The following is a 15,404-nucleotide window of genomic DNA, read 5'->3' as shown; positions in this document are numbered from 1 at the left end:
TCTACTTCTGTTTCATTAGGTTCTCTGTCTTTGGTCTCTTAAAGAGACAATGAAAGAAACAGCAGAGAGATGAGTGGTATCCCCACCCCCAAGCACTTGGCAGTTTGACATGCATACAGATTTCTATTGAAAGTAAGCTGGTGGCAGTACCACTGCATGTCGTATTGTATTAATTGCTCAGCACACTCTTACTCAAAATGTAGTATAATAACTCCCATGTTCACTCAAGAGAAAAGCCTTCTCTACTTATGTCCAACCAAGTAAAAAGATGCAGATGCGTAAGGATGGATTTAAAAAGTTGAAAGATGTCTGTAAGCAAAGATGCACACATACTTACAAACAGAAAAAATATAGTGGTAAAACATACTGTTTAAGTTGTTGCTTTTTCTTTTGTTTAGACCTAATGTCTGGAAAAAAATGTTTTTTCAAAGTTAGTACATATTATATTACTCAAGACTATATAGAGAGATATCTTTAGAATTAAAAAAGAAGAAAAGAAAAATCCATGTGTTTGTGAACAAATGTGACTTTTCCCCTGTATTTTGAGTGGCCTGTTTGGTTGAAAGTTTATAGTATTTATTTTACAAAAGAATAATTTTCCCCCCATTAAATTAGCTTCCTCTAGAAAATAAATCTGGATTTGATCAGGAGCAGCCAAAGCAAGACGCAATAAATTCCAAAAATAATGTCACAAGCAGCTTAAGTCACTTAACTTTATGTAAATCTACTGAAGAAGAAAAAAAAATTAGAGCAGAAAGACTGAACAAAGCAGGTTAAAAACTGGGAGGAGAGAACCCTTGCATCAAAGAAAAAGAAACAAAAGAAATTATAAGCTATTCTTCTTTTACAGGAAAGAAATTAAGACTTATACCTATGATACATTGTAATAGAAGCAACTATAAAAGAAAAGAAAAACATGCCCAAACCTGTACTAGGATCAAGGTGGAGTAGCTACCTGGACAATTATATAAAATTTTCTCAAGTTATTGTTACAGTATTATTTCTAAAATAGGAAAATGCTCAAGTATGCAACTTATTTCTCAGAATTTCCTCCCCTTCATCAGTAAGTTATAACCTTCCTGAACACAATGAGTGCCACATTCATTACCTTCTAATACTAAATTAGAATTTTCTAAACCTTCATTATCCCCTTTAGAGTTTTGTGCCAGACTTCTGTTTCATTGTGTATAAAAATATATCACTTCTACTCTAACATCATTTAAAAATTTTCTAGGAAAAATTATTCCTTGGTTATTAATCATACACAAAGGCATCTCTCCTCCATTACGTACATTTACTTAAGGTGAAATGATTAGTCAATATTTTAATACAAAGAAATATCCAGATGCATTTATTTTTAATTTTTAAGAATTTTTTAGAAATTTAAATAATTTAAAATTTCTTAAAAATTAATGCATCTAGATAGTGCCTAACTATAAACGCATGTAGATAGTGCTTTTATCTTTGTCTAATAATAAGGTATGTATTTATTCCTTGTTGTCTGGGGCAATCCCAATTTATATACCTTGCTCTGGCACAATTTTTAATAGTAACCACTGTTATCTCAGAAGTATCTAAGTTTAGACAATAAATTATGTATTTAACTCTACCTAATATCAAAGCAACATGGCATGGAAAGATCTAAGTCTTCTGAGACAAGCCCACCAGGTTATGTGTATATTTCCATCATTTACTTACAGTATAAACCTGGGCAATTACTTATCTACTTTGAGACCAATTTTGTCATCAGCAGCATATGGATAATAATAGCTCATAGACTTGTTGAGATAACATGAATGCAATAGTAATATATCTGAGTACGTACACAAATGGGGATAATAAGATCAACCTAAAAGATTATTGTGCAGCTTACTTAAGATGAATTTATGCATAGTGCTCAGCACATGGTGGAGACTCAAAAAATACAATTTTTGTCACACATATTCTCATCATCATCATGATCATCATTGGCCAATGGTGGCTGTTTTAAGTATTAGAGTTAATCGATTCTCTCCCTCCTAATCTCACCTCTTCTGCTACTCACTGGTGTTATATCTGTGAAAGATACTTAGAAATTTGCCTTGCACTCACAGCTATCAGGAATTATTAGCACTTTGTTCAGACTTTTACATTGCTCTGTACACTAAATGGATAGCATTTGGTCTAGTTATGACCAAAACATGTTGGTTTGTTTGATGTAAGAAGTAATGTCTCTGGTTTTTTTTTTTTTTTTTTTTTTTTTTTTTTTTTTTTTTTTTTTTTTTTNTCCTACACTACTGATAAGAATTTGAATGGGAACAAGTTTTCTGGAATGTTATTTTTTAATATTTTTATTTTTATTTTGGTACTCGAGATTGAACCCAAGGGTGCTTAACCACTGAGCCACATCCCTAGCCCTTTTAATATTTTATTTAGAGACAGGGTCTCCCTGAGTTGCTTAGCGCCTTGCTAAATTGCTGAGACTGGCTTTGAACTCATGATCCTCCTGCCTCAGCCTCCTGAGCCGCTGGGATTACAGCCTTGCACCACCATTCTCAGCAGAAATAATGTTTTGGAGTGCATCTTAAAAATCCCTCAATATAGAGGAGTCTGAACTTCCACTCTCAGATGCTCTGGGAAGATCCCAGATCATTCCCTCTTAATTGGAAATTTCTTGGAAGTCTCTTATCTTCATCTTCAAATGGCTTCCATTCTATTATATGTATTTCTGTTTTGAATTTTAAGATATTTTAAGAATCCTCTACCAAGATACATTGGTGCTCCAGGAAGGCAAGCAGCATATGCAAGGACTTAACTTACTACTGACACACCTTTGCCTGCTCCCATTAAGCTATACAGCCTATAGTTTGAGAAAGACTTCCCAAAACATTGGCATACAAAACCAGCAACACCTGAACATAAATTAGACACAGTAGTCCAAAAGCCAGTTCTGAACCTTTTGTACTTTGTAACATTTGATATATTATTCAATATCTTTGAACCTCAGTCTCTTGAATGGGAATCTTACAATACTTATTAAATTATTTGATAATTAAATGTGATCACATCTGAAAGGCCAACAAGTCACATTTTAGGACTTCAATTCATGTCAGTCTACTTTCTCTTAGTGTTAGTCAAAATGGTTAATTACATTTTGCCAGGTCACATTGATGAGGACCGGTTTGAATTTATTTTTATTGGGGCAGAGTCTAAAAGTACACAAAATAGATGACGTTTGGCTTACTACATGAAAGTGCCTGTACAATGGAAGGTGGAATCTCATGCAGCTTTTGCAGGTCCTCCCTTCCACACTCCCATAGTAACTCAACCTGGAGCCATAATGGTTTATTAATGACCTTACTCAACTGGGCATACATGTTTTCTGGAATACAATTAACATATAAGAACCATGTGGTTGAGCTTCCTTAGACTTTATAAAGTATATTAGAAAAATGGTAACAGAAATAATATTTCTAGACCTAGGATTCAATCAGCCAAGGGTTTCTTGTTTACTGGGCTGATACTGAGGTGTGCTTCAGGATTCCACTCAGACATAGCCTCCTTCATGCAATAATGAAAATGTGTGCTTTCCTTATACTTCCTAGAAACCCATGAATATTCTACTTATTTATCCCTTTGAATCTCTAGAGAATGTTTTCAAAGTCAAGTTGATAGATCCCTGGGGATCTCTGGACCCTTTTAGGGAGATTTGCAAAGTCAAATCCACTTTAAGAATGAAATCAAGACATTGTCTTTTTCACAATGTTGTTGTTTATATTAATGATGGAAAACATTGGCATACAAAACCAGCAACACCTGAACATAAATTAAGGCAGCAGTGCCAAACTATGTTGCAGTTTTATTGTCATTATATTTCTAACTACCTTATACTGACAGTAAAGCAAAACAAAATGACACAAAACATACAACAAATTTAAAAACTACCAATTCTAATTTAGAATGTCTTTTAAAAATGATTAAAATTAATAATAATTTTATAAGATCCAAACTTCCTGAAAAATACATATCGTTAACATTCTGTGTGACAAAATGGAATGAATTAAAAAAATATTTTTACTCTACATTGAAGTCTGACAGTTCTTCAGGAAAAGAACTTTTTAAAAAAAAAATTATTTTTAGTTATAGGTGGACAATGTGGTGCTGAGGATCAAACCCAGTGCCTCATGCATGGTAGGTGAGTGCTCTACCTCTGAGCCACAACCCAGCCCAGGAAAAGCACTTTTGAGATGCATGTTTGAGCTGTACACTGAGATAGGTGCTCTTTTTGTGGAATATCATTTTTGCTTTAAGGAAAGACCAAGCAACTATGGTTATTCTGGCTTTAGTGTTTTATAGCTACTAATAAAAATGTGAAGGGAAGAGAGCCAGACATTTCAAGGAAGACAACTGATAGTATATGTGACCAATGATAAAATTCAAACATTCACACAAAATTAATAACTTAATAAACAATGTGTTGCTATCATCGTGACTTGATAGCTGTTCAGTATGTAGAGATTTTTCAGATAAGATTGGCATTGATTTAACAATGGTGTTTTTAAAAGGATGCATCATGAAATATGTTGTTATTTGGAGAATATGCATAATTCACTCAAAAACAGTATTTTCTAAATGAACAATACATGATGTTATATACTCATGTTTTTATTGTGTGGGTAAAAGATCTCTTCAAAATATAAGATTAACCAATGTATTTTATTTTTTTTTAAATCAAAGAACATCACATTAATCTGAAAAGGGTATTAAAATACTCCCGCTTCCCCTAACAATCAGTGTAAGACTAATTTTCTTCATATGTTTCAAACAAAATAATATGTTGTAACAGACTGACATAGAAGCTAACATGAGAGTTGGGAATGTAGTTCAGTGGTAAAGTGCTTACTTAGCATGTGTGAGGTCCTAGGTTTGATCTCTAGCACCACAAGCAAAAAAAAAAAAAAAAAAAGGAAATCAGAATTTATCTGTCCTTTCTTAACTTGGACTTTAAAAATATTTGCAAAAAAATGTAAATTGGGGCTGGGGATGTGGCTCAAGCAGTAGCACGCTCGCCTGGCATGGGTTCGATCCTCAGCACCACATACAAACAAAGATGTTGTGTCCTCTGAAAAAAAATAAATAAATAAATATATTTTTTAAAAAAATGTAAATAATGTTACCGTTTAGACTAATTTTTTTAAAATCAAGTTTTTGTTCTTAAAAATGTTTTATGAAATGGGTTTGTTATGACTTTTTATTTGAATTAATAACTACACATTTAAACTTTCCCATTTTAATATCTAATGTAATAAATATTGAAAAATATAATCCACTACAAAAAAGCTCCTGGGCTCTCCATAATTTGGGGGAATGGAGACGGGTTCTTAGGTCTAGCACTTTGAGAGCCACTGCTGTAGAGGGCAGCACTTTTTATCTTACTATCCGAATGCCTGGTTCTCATGAGTTGCTTCATTGGTGTTTACTTAGAAGATGGATAGGTGATGAGTAATTGAATATTGTATTCAACGCCAGAAGAACCTGACACTATGACAGAAAACATCTTGAAAAGAAATATGTAATGAAACATTTAGAATACAATTTAATATTTCCTCCTTGAATTTTTTTTTTTTTTTTTGCCTCAAAATGCCTATCTCCAAAACAGATAAGAAAAGGGACTCTGGCTGTAATTAATCAATTTATTAAATCAAGAAACAACTCAAGAAACTTCAACTGGGAAAATACTACTGGCCAGTCACTGAATTAGGTGGTGACAGGGACAGGGAACCAGGTTATTTCTCTCAAATTCTATTCTCTGATAGCCAAACCATTAACTTTACTTGTTTAATTATTAATTTTTATATTTTATAACAATTTGCTTGAGAGTTGTTTTAACACCTCTTCTGGATTTTTAAATGTTTTGGTTGACCTACATACATTTCTTCCTTTCTGTTTTTTTCTTTAGTCATGGGAATCAAACCCAGGACTTTGTACATTGCTAAGCAAGTATTCTCCCACTGAATTATGTTCATAGCCCATTGAATTATTTTTTAAAAATATGGCTTTATAATGGTATTGTAAAGAAATATTTAGAATCTATACCTTTTACAGTTTCCTATAACAAAATTTTTACTACCTCTTAGTCCCACAGTGATCTAGAAGGGAAAGACTATTGGGGTAGAAGAACAGGGTACTGAAGGAACAAGTGAGTAGAGAAATCAAATCTCAGCTAGATTAACTTTAAAACCCAAGGTGCTTTTATTTTTTTCCCCTATTGGTACTGCTATTCTGCTCCTTTAAGTCATTGTCATTTCTCTTAGAAGAAAGAATATCTTTATAATAATTCTATATATGGGAAGAGGCTAGAAACCATTTGGAATACATAGAACAATTTTTCTGTCCCATTGAATAGAGGAGATAATATATCTTCTCAAGCCAGGAAAGAGCACCCTTGAGTTGATGTGCTTAGCATACTTCCTCCAAGAGCTAAAGCTCCATAATTATTCCATATGCTCTATTTTATCCATCACAGGATGTATCTTTGCCCCATTTTCACATCTCTGAAATTAAAATAAGTTTGTTCCATTAGTGATTTTTATTGTTTCATTGACAGGATTTAAAAATTTTTGTAGAATGTAAAATAATAGTGCATTTTACTATTGATACCATCTTAAGATTCAATGAAATTTAATACATAGCCAGGAAAAAAAAAAAAAAACCTTTGGTTTTGTAGTTATACGGTAACACCATATTCACAAGAATAACCTCTAATGCCCTGACTTGGTTAGCTGTTTCCCCTTCCTGTTAGGAATCATCTAATGAACAAGTATAAGGATTTTCTTTAAGGCAAAGTAAGTAAGTTTTAATAATATTTGATCCCTTAGAACTTCAGAGTTTGTTAAAAAGCTTGCATAAACCCAAAGCCAAAAAAAAAAAAAAGTTTAGCTAAAGTATAGAAATAAAATTAAGTCATATGACAGATTTCTATATAAGGAATACATCCTAATTCTTATGCTTCAGAATATTAAACATTTCCTCAACTTACAATCTAGTGTATATGTATTTAAATGCAAACACCATGTGTAATTTTCCTTTGCATTATCCCTCTCTTCTGAAGTGCCAAGGAAAATAAACATGTGCAAAAACATTTATGCCCTCATCACTATCTGTACATTGGTTAAACAATCAAAAGTACTTCTACAGATGCATGTATGAAAATTAAGAGCATTCCTACTTCCTCAGTCAAGACAGTCATGCTGTTCTGGCAGCCCGTACGCATAATGGAAACAAAATTGCTTTAAATAATCAAAATACACAAAGGCACATTTTTCTGAGTGATTGGAAATAACCCTGACAAATGCTTGCATTTGGTAAATTATGAGCTAGCCAAGTTACGTTTGTATAAATATAATGAAAAACATTTTTTAAAAATTTAGTAAGCATATAAAGCAAGACATTCTCTTGGTAATGAATTTCTTTGACAGATAAACCAACAACCATGCAGGGCAAGTTTATGAAGGTTCCTGCCTGAGTTCCTGATAGAGAAAGAAAATTTGTATACACGTACATACATATATACACAAATAAAAATTCTGCAAAATTATGTAAGTGGTAAAGATAGTCTTACAACTAGAAAGAAATAGAGAAGAAGCCTAGGCATATAAAATAGCTACTTGTGTTTTGGAAAGAAGAACACAAACAATGTGCAATTCAACTCTACGTTAGTAAAGCATACAGATAATTCATATTCCTCATACATATCTCTTTGATAATACAGAGATTCTCTATTAGGTAAACACATAATTATATTTTCTTCCAACTATCTAGATACCACACCTCAGCTGCACTTGTAAACAGGCATCTGTATGTAGTTGAAGTGGATTTGTGGGTGGCTAATGAAAAAGTATTTGAATAAGAGCAAAAATAATTTTCTACTCACAGGTAATGTGGTGCTATTTGTTATCAGATTGCTTTCAGTAGATCTGAGCACTGAACTTCAGCCAATATGTGGATGCCAAAGAAAAGATAAACATTCAAAGCAAAAGCCCAGGGATTATATACATTCATTAAGAGTTTTCTAGATTAGCCTTTTTTGTGTGTGTGGTACTAGGGATCAAACCCAGAGCTTTAGGTATGGTAGGAAGGCCCTGCACCACTGGGCTCTATTCCCAGCTGGTCTTGGCTTTTTTTTTTTTTTTTTAAATATTTTTTTAGTTGTTGATGGACCTTTATTTTATTTGCTTATTTATATGTGGTGCTGGGAATTGAACACAGTGCCTCACACATACAAGGCAAGCGCTCTACCACTGAGCTACAACTCCAGCCCCTTGGCATGTTTTTAAACTAAATATGACAAGGTAGGAAGACCGAGCACTGAATTTATTACATGACAGTAAAGCTATTCTGATGATTGTGTACTCTGTTACGATCAAACACCTTTACATGAAAGGAATATTATGAAGCTCTTTCCAAATGGACTGGACACTTAAGATGAGAAATGTGCATGCACCTAAGAGGATACCCTTGTGTTCAAAAAGGTAAAATGGGCCAGGAAGAGTGGGTGGAGTGAGATGACTTTCTTATGGGGAAATTCCTGTAATTCCAAAGCTGGCTTTGTAGGAAGAGCCTGATTGTGATTTATAGCCTTAGTCATCTTTGGACCTCATAACAATTCCCCATTAACTGCCACCCACCTTCACTTGATGACAGGAAGTCAGAGGCTGAAAGAAACCACAAGGACAACAGGTCTCTGGTTGGGTAAAAGGCTGCACTGACCAAACTGACCTGGCCTCAGCCTTTGAGGCATCTCTCTTCCTCAGCTTCTCTCCGTCTAATTTAGAAGTAAACTCCTAGAAAGCAAACCACTTTGCTTTAGTTTCAGTATTTGATTGTGCCAAAGACATTGGTAAGTCCTTATCACCCAGCATCTGACTTCTTTTGCCATAAAGAGAAACCTCCGTTCATGAAATCTCTCTCCTGAAAGTCATCAGTGACTAATGCATTGTGACATCCAGTCTTCTCCCATTTCATCTTTCTCGTCTCCTCCTTGTCACCCAATCAGGCCCTCCTTCCAGAAAATTCTTACCCCCTCCCCACTTTCTAGGGGATTTATGATTTTCTTTGTAACTGTGGGACTGTAGTTTCTGTCTCCTTCCTCTTCACATCCTCCAAATGTGTCACCCAAATGTTTGCTTCTCCGCTTCTTTCTCTGCTGGTCTCTCTTCCTTGACAGTCTTATCTGCTCTTTGGTCCATGTGTGTAGATGACCCCACAGCTCCGTCATCAACCTTCCCTCTCTTCAGAGTGTTGGATACAGGTTCCACCCTGTACTCTGCTCTAACAAAGACAGGCTTTAGCACCTCAAAAAAAACTCAAGACATCCAAATTGAATCTATATTTTCCTTTTCACGTTTGGTCCCCTTCCATGTTTCTTTCCATTTTTTTTTTAATATGTCATCAGCAAGATGTGAAACCTTAAAATCAAATATGACAGATTTCTTGTCTCCTTCCACAGAAATTTACAAGAACCTGTCAATTTCTTCTCTGATGGACCTCTGCCTTTCTATCCCCTCTCTTCTAACAGACCATCTCCACAGCCGGTTAAATGCCTGTAGGCTCTTCTGTATCCAAACAAATTTATATATTGCTGCCAGAAACAATACTTTTAAAATACCATTTTGTTCATGTTTATGTACATTTCCATACCTAAGTGCTTTTGGTTGTCATTCGATTCATTTGATTTGCCAATATTTTTCTTTTCCTACAGGAGAACTATCTTGCTCTCTCACTGTCTTTTCTTCCTCCTTGGTACCTCTGCATCATCAAGTATTCAAGTCAAACAGGTTTGTCTCCCCATTAGATGATGAGGTCCATAAGTAAAAGGCCTGATGAGTTTATCCTCAAATCCCCTGCGTACGCTGTAGCTCCTCACATGAATAAATCCTTAATAAATCTCTGATTTGGAATTTCGGTGATTATCATTCTTGTTTAAAAAATATTCAACATTCCCCATGTGCTACATGTTAGAAACTCTTTTATCTGGTTGACAGGACCCTAAGATTTGGGATCTGAAAAAGGTCAAGAAGAGGACAGCAGAGGCAGAAGACCAAAGAAAAAGGAAATAGAAAGAGGCAGTAAATGGCAGGCCAGAGATGCTCTGAGACAACTGTTGTCTTGTTCTTTTGCAAACTGACTGCTACCTGGTGTTTGGAGATCCATATGCTCACATCCCACAACATCAGTCCCTCCAGGAATCTCTTAATGCTCAATGCTCTTGTTATCCCACTCCCAGGGTGGTCACTCCCAGGGGATGCCCTGGTGTCATTGGCAGCCACTCAATGACTGATGTCCTATGTTCCCGTCTTTAGGTAGGAAAACTGGAATAGCCAGTTAAGCCTAAGAATTCACCTATCCTAAAATGTTGATGGTAATTCTAGACACATGAAGTGGAGTGTTGGCCTTTGGGGCTTTCTCTCTTGTCAAGTAATATACAGGTGCTGCATTCCCAGTGGTTTTCAGGCGATGGCTGCCCTGCCTGCATATGGCGGCACCTCACATGCAGGGGATGAGTCAATGGAAATGTGGAGTGCTTAAAGAGGAAAGTGCTCTGATAAGGGAGACCTAGGCATCCCCATGCAGGCTTTTCTCCTGTGGGCAATAATACATTTATTATTATCAGCAAGGCCAAAGGTGAGCAGAGGGGAAGAGGTGGCCCCAGAGGTGGTAGGTTTTCCCTGAAGACCAAGCTCTCCTGGCATTACCTGTCTCCTTTACTTCATGTGCCATTGTCTTCCCACAATTCCTTCCTCAGGAACTATGCACAAGAAACACACTTGTACAAAATACAAGAGCACTAAACTATTAAAAAAAAAAAAACACTACTTTCAGTGTACCAGCCTTGGAGAATGTAAACTTATAAACTGTTAGGTGATTTCAAGTTCTCACTTCACCTTGGCACGAGTTAACATCTAAATAAAGTTTTTACAGTGAACAGTTTCCATTTGTTTACTCTCCCTCCTGTTTTTCCCCCCCAATTCCATTGTAAATTGTTTTGAATGACTTTGTTCTTCCTTCTCTTCCATAAGATGGTAGAGCCTTTTATCACTGTGTGATGTCCAGCCTTTCCTAGACCCTCCCAGGAGATGCTCTCACCAGTGTCTCCACTGAGATCAATGGCACCTAGCACATCACTCACAACTTTCCTCACCTCTACCTTAGATGTTCTCTGGCATCAACCTCCTTTCTTCTTCTGTCTTAGAGTAAGATTGACAACAATAAGACCAACAAAAGACTCTGTAGCTAACCTGTTACCTGGACATTTCTCAAGTTCTGCCCCATTAGTGACACATTTATTTTGAGACAGGTCTTGCTCAATCACCCCAGATGGCCTCAGACTTCCCAGCCTCTTACCTCAGTCTCCTGAGTAGCTGGGATTACAGGGTGTGTGCTACCATGCCCAGCAGAATTTTCTTAAAGCATACATGTTTTGCTCATTTCTTTTGAGGTTGGTTGTTATTTTTGTTTTCTGTCCATAGGTGTCCTGTGACAGAGGTGTCCATGATAGAGCTATAAAGAAATATTGTCTGAGCTCAAGGTACTTGGAGCTCAGGGTACACTATCTCCAAATTACAGCGTATACATCACGAAGATAATCCTTTCACTATCCTGAATTTTCTTTCCTTTTTGCATATTATTGCTATGTAGTAAGGAGGGTTAAACTACTCTGAAAATGAAGTGGGAGCCGAGGTATATATTTGAATGATTTAATGTCCCTTTCCATTTTCAGTTATACATATATCCCGTATCTATAGGAAGTCCTTCATGTGGAACACTTGAACAGATTTTTTTTTTCTTAGGAAGGAAGGAAGGACCATTCTGTCTAGTTGGTGTTCCTCAGGCTGCCATATGAAGAATACTCAAACAGAACTTGCCTACTGGTAGTTGAGCCAAATGGTGTGACATGCCCGGTATCCATCTATGTGTTGTGTCTTCCTTTGTTTCCTGAAAGATGACTGTTCTTACAGTTATAGACTTTCAGGGAAGGGTATGAGAACCTTCCTCTTCAATCTTTTCTTATAAAACTTTTGGGCTTGCCTTATAGACTGCCTCACATATCCTTTCCAATTTTGTATTCAACCCCAGGGGTAGTGGTAGCTCCCTTCATCTGGCACAGGGATAGGGTTAAAGAAATAGTGGACAGTAAGTGAGTCTCCCAGATGGGATTTGAGAACTGTTTGTGGAAATCCATAGATTCAAGTTTCTATAATGTGGGCTTTCTCCAAGGTAATACTGCTAGTAGAATGTATTTCCCAGGGAAACTGTGTTAGGTTCCTTCCTAAGACAATTCCTGAGAGAAAAGAGAGATGGACAACGCAGGGACTGTATCTACCTTGCTTACCACTGTATGCAGTGTTCGACAGAAATAGGTGCCTCATTAACACTTGTAGAATTGAAATGCACTGCAGTGCTGGCAACAAAATAGACAGCATTGGTTGTACCTGATCTGTGGGACTTGGGCAATCCCCATAAAATGATGTTTTCTTACAACATTTTCTGAAGAAAGTATCAGGTATTTCCAGGGTTGAGATTTAACAAAAAAAAATTCCCCCCTCTGGAATGTGGTTAAGGTATTTGGCAATTTGATTGAAGCTGATCTTTCCTAATAATTCAGAGATCAGAATGGAAAAAGTCTCACTTTAGGACATTTTAGGATGAGGTACTTTCACAATGAAGTCAATCCTTTGTCTGAAACCTTTGGACTGATGTTTGCCACAAGGTACTAGATTTGATAGACAAATTGGCAGTTCAACTATGACCACTGTTTTCTTCTGTTTGGGATTTAAGTATAAATTTACCTTTTTTAAAAAATATAGTTCTACCAATTATAAAATATGATCAGTTTAGATAATTGCATGAAATGTCAAGTGGAAATATCCTAGAACTGGCATAAATATTACCAATGTCAAATAGTTACAAATCAGGGTAATGATAACATCAATTCCAATTTCAACAGGTTTTTAGAAACCCCAAATCTTTTATTTTAATCGAGAAGAAAACAAGGTATGTCACCAATGAAAATGACATACTTATTTTTGTGCTTATTATTTAAAGAAAGAAGAAACATCTGAAATCTGTTTGCTAACTACAGTATAATACAAATTAGCCTGCAGGCACTGTGTGCTGTACCCTGTCTGCTTGCCAGCCCTGGTTAGTCCCAACGTATTAATGAGCAAGTGCAAGTATTTGAACAATCAGCATTTCCGAATTTGCATGCAAACTCTCATGCTGTGTAATTATACACAGAGCTGGCACTCAAATTAATTAAAGCTGATTTCTCTGTGACTGCAAACTGGTCATATCCTCAGCTTTGCCTTCCTATGAAGTCATCACTCTACATTCAACGTGACATTTCTGTCCCTGGCATTCTCAGTAATGCTAATGTTCCACAATTGTGAATCCTGCAATATTTTAGAGAGCAGCTGACAATGGCTGGGTGTTCTTGTGCTTTTTCCTCTCCCCCATCTTCCCCACTTCTGGTCTAAAGATAAAGAACAGCTTTTGAACGCTTGCTTCATAATTATCTCAAATAATAATGCAAACAAATTACATATATTGTTTCAGCGGGTTCCCTCCCCTCCTTTATGACTCCACCCACTTGATTAGAGCTTACAAACAGTTCATCAAACTTAAAAAAAATTTGTTTATTTGATGTTAACAAACAATTAGTTTTGATGGGGTTAGTCTTAATTTTGAAAAGGCTATAACAAATGGTGCTTTATTTTAAGAGCTAAGGATCTCATAATTCAAGATCAGGGAGATTAGGAAGGAAAGAAGCAGTAGGGACTGCTAGATTTGATTAAGACTTTCTGAATCTTCATCAAACAGAACAGAATTGAAATGGAGACTCTTATTTGCCAAAGAGATCCATAAACGTTAACTCCTAGGACAGAGGCTTTCCTCAGCTCTTCTGCAATAAAGCCATCTCCTTGGGTTTCTCAGCTCCTCTGAAGGAGGAACTGCTTCTGTGACAATTCTTTTGAAAAGACATCCTCAGAGCAATTAAGATATCACTATATCTCTTTCATAAATTTAAATCTCAGGATATAGGTGGCTACTAAAACATCATTATATGGGGCCTCTGGAGATGAGCTGTTTTGACACATTTCTCTGAAATCACTCCTTCCCACTCTACCACAGCTCATCATCTTCCTCCTTTCTCTGCATCCCATTAGGCAGAAACTGTACAGACAGCTATGGCAGGGGCTGGATGTCTGTTTTTAGAACAGGCACCAAAGAGTTCCATCCTTTGAATTCAAGACCCTGAAACACACTGCCAAGATTGCCCTAGTAATCTACATACGGAAAGGCAAGGTCTAGTAAGAGATTTGTAATCTGTCTCCAATGATCAAAACAAAAGGTATAATTGACCTTACCTTATCAGTAGGAATTCTGGGTCCTCATAGAGTGTCAGTTATGGAGCCCTCTTCCAATTCCAATTGGTATATAAGTGAGAAAGGAACACAGAGTCTTTCCCAGAGAGGCTCCTGGGGAGATCCCAGTCACAACACTATTAGTATCCGAAGCCTGCCCTTTTGTCCTGTCATGAATTTCCTACGCAGACAGGTGTCATATTGACATGAATTTCTTTGCCAAGTACATTTTAAAGGGTGGGTGTGGCTGTGATCATTTAGCCAGTTCCACCTGTCTCTAAACCCTCATAACCTCCGTAGCTTTCAATATTTCGCTCAGGTACCCAGTGACTTCATGTATTACCCACGCACTGGCCCCGACTAGCTGAGGTGTGGGAACAGTATCGAGCTAACCAGCACCGTCATTGTAGTACACAATGCTCATTGCTACTGGCAAATACCTATTTGCTGAATCAGGATTGGGCTGCAGAGAGCAGGACTGGGCAGTTCTACTGCTTTCTGTTTGTTTCCTTTTTAGAAACCATCCTCTTTTAAATAGCCATTTAGCAAAAATAGATTCGTTTTGATGTTCATTCCTTAATAATATAACTTTCTTTAAGTATAAAAAGTTAAAATACTTCAACTTTTTTTTTTAATGGCAAATGTTTGGAATACAAAAGACAAAGGAAATATATTCAGAATTCTCCAACCAATGAAAATGAACATCACTGCATATGTTGAACGTTTTTATCTTAAATTTTCTGGGATCAGCCAGGCATGGTGGCACATGCTTATAATTCCAGTGACTCGGGAGGCTGAGGCAGGAGGATTTCAAGTTTGAGGCCAACTTCAACAACATAGTGAGACCCTGCCTCAAAAATAAATAAGTAAGTAAGTAAGTAAGTAAATAAATAAATAAATAAAACCAACACCTTAATAGGACTGACTTGTAGCTCAGAGGTAGACTGTTCCTGGTTCAATCCCCAGTATCAAAAAAAAAAAAAAAAAAAAAAAAAAAAAAAA

General features: G+C 36.3%; 1 protein-coding gene across 43 annotated transcripts in view; it reads right to left on the bottom strand.

Moving 5' to 3' along the window:
- Nucleotides 1-15,404, bottom strand: part of Adgrl2 (adhesion G protein-coupled receptor L2) — a 624,560-nt gene that overhangs the window by 244,936 nt on the left and 364,220 nt on the right. The window contains exon 1 of one of the 43 annotated variants that reach the window (XM_048814168.1): nucleotides 14,406-14,606. The exons of 41 other annotated variants lie outside the window; for them this stretch is intronic. The gene's annotated coding sequence lies outside the window, so the exon portion shown is untranslated. Of the gene's footprint in view, nucleotides 1-14,405; nucleotides 14,607-15,404 lie in introns of those variants that run through there. One more of the 43 variants, XM_048814143.1, reaches the window with a different exon arrangement.

The sequence above is a fragment of the Marmota marmota genome, unplaced genomic scaffold, assembly GCF_001458135.2.
Source record: "Marmota marmota marmota unplaced genomic scaffold, marMar, whole genome shotgun sequence".
Taxonomy (NCBI): domain Eukaryota; kingdom Metazoa; phylum Chordata; class Mammalia; order Rodentia; family Sciuridae; genus Marmota; species Marmota marmota.
Note: the sequence above shows the minus strand (reverse complement) of the source record. Positions and strands in the feature narration are given on the sequence as shown.